A 1,744-nucleotide genomic window follows, 5' to 3' on the forward strand; every position below is an offset into this window, starting at 1 on the left:
TTTTTCGTTTTTTTATTTTTTTATTTTGAATTGAACAAAAGAAACACACTTCGGGGTATTCCTTGGGAGGAAACATCCAGATTGGATTCACACGTATCGTTGCAGTCATCGCGTTGCAGCGGTATCAATACAAATAGAAAGTTTGATTTACCACCAGTTTGGTTTAATTTTTCCTTCTGCGTCTAAAAATGTATCATTTTGGTTACGATGAAAGTTATAAAAAACGCATCTTTATGGAAAAAATGCCTCATATTGGTCTCAAGTTGGTCTTCTCCGACTGATAGTCAGGAATGGTTTGAAGAAGTTGTTAGTGATTTTTAGTTTCGTAAAGTTTTCAATCTTCAAATGCAATTTTCTCAATTGTGTGTTCCGCTTGGGATAATTATATATCTTCCAAAAGTATATATTTCAATTTATGACACTATGTCTTTCAAACACCTTTGTGCAATCTGAAGGGTGAATTCAAAGCAGCTCGCTGAGTATGGAACATTTGCATTTTACACCGCCTTGTTGTAAATTGATCGTTCATCACACCTCTTCGCTAATCCAATGCTTAACACTCAAACGCCGATGCCTCAAAAAAAGTTGGAACGCTAATTTCAACCTTCTATATCTCGGCCGTTACAAGTCCGATTTCAAAAAATTTTTTGGCAATGGATTTTTTAGGATCTCTGGATGAGTATACATGTTTTGAAAATTTTCTCTGATCAAAATTCTAATTTCTAGTACTAAAAAACCCGGAGCAAGTCGTTATAAATTTCGTAAGATTTTTATATTCGAGCAGAACTTTAAATTTATCGCGATGACTACATGATTTTTTGATGGTGAATAGCCCACACGAGTGTAATAAAGCTATCAATGTGATTATAGTGAGTATTTATCACTCAAAGCACTGCAATATATTCACAAAACTACGTATAATACAGAAAAAATCATATTTTCTTTTGTAACTTTAAATTTGTCGCGATGACCAATATATTTTTTTATTTTAAAATGTGCGCATATACTTAAGGAAGAAATTCTCAGAACATTGTGGATATTTTTCTCTTCAAAGAACTTAAAAAAATTCAGAAAACTACGAATTTTTCAGGGAAAATATACAATTTCGTAATAACTTCAAACTAATCTCGATTTCCCATACATTTTATGATTTTAAAATATTTGTGTATTTATCCAGAACAAGTTTGCAGAACATTATTGATACAAATCTGGCCAAACAACTACAAAAAATTCAGAAAACTACGATTTTTTCAGTTAAAATATACATTTTTGTTATAACTTCAAACTAATCTTGAATTCCCATACATTTTATGATTTTAAAATATTTGCGTATTTATCCAGAACAAGTTTGCAGAACATTATTGATGTAAATCTGGCAAAAGAACTACAAAAATTCAGAAAACTACGAATTTTTCTGGAAAAATATACAATTTTGTTATAACTTCAAACTAACCTCGAATTCCCATACATTTTATGATTTTAAAATACTTCCATATTTATCCAGAACAAGTTTGCAGAATATTATTGATGTAAATCTGGCAGAAGAGCTACAAAAATTCAGAAAACTACGATTTTTTTCAGGAAAAATATTTAATTTTGTAATAACTTCAATCTTATCTTGAATGCTCATACATTTTATGATTTTAAAATATTTGTGTATTTATCCAGAACAAATTTGCAGAACATTTTTGATGTAAATGTGGCCAAAGAACTACAAAAATTCAGAAATTTACGATTTTATCAG

The sequence above is a fragment of the Aedes albopictus genome, chromosome 2 (assembly GCF_035046485.1).
Source record: "Aedes albopictus strain Foshan chromosome 2, AalbF5, whole genome shotgun sequence".
Lineage (NCBI taxonomy): Eukaryota > Metazoa > Arthropoda > Insecta > Diptera > Culicidae > Aedes > Aedes albopictus.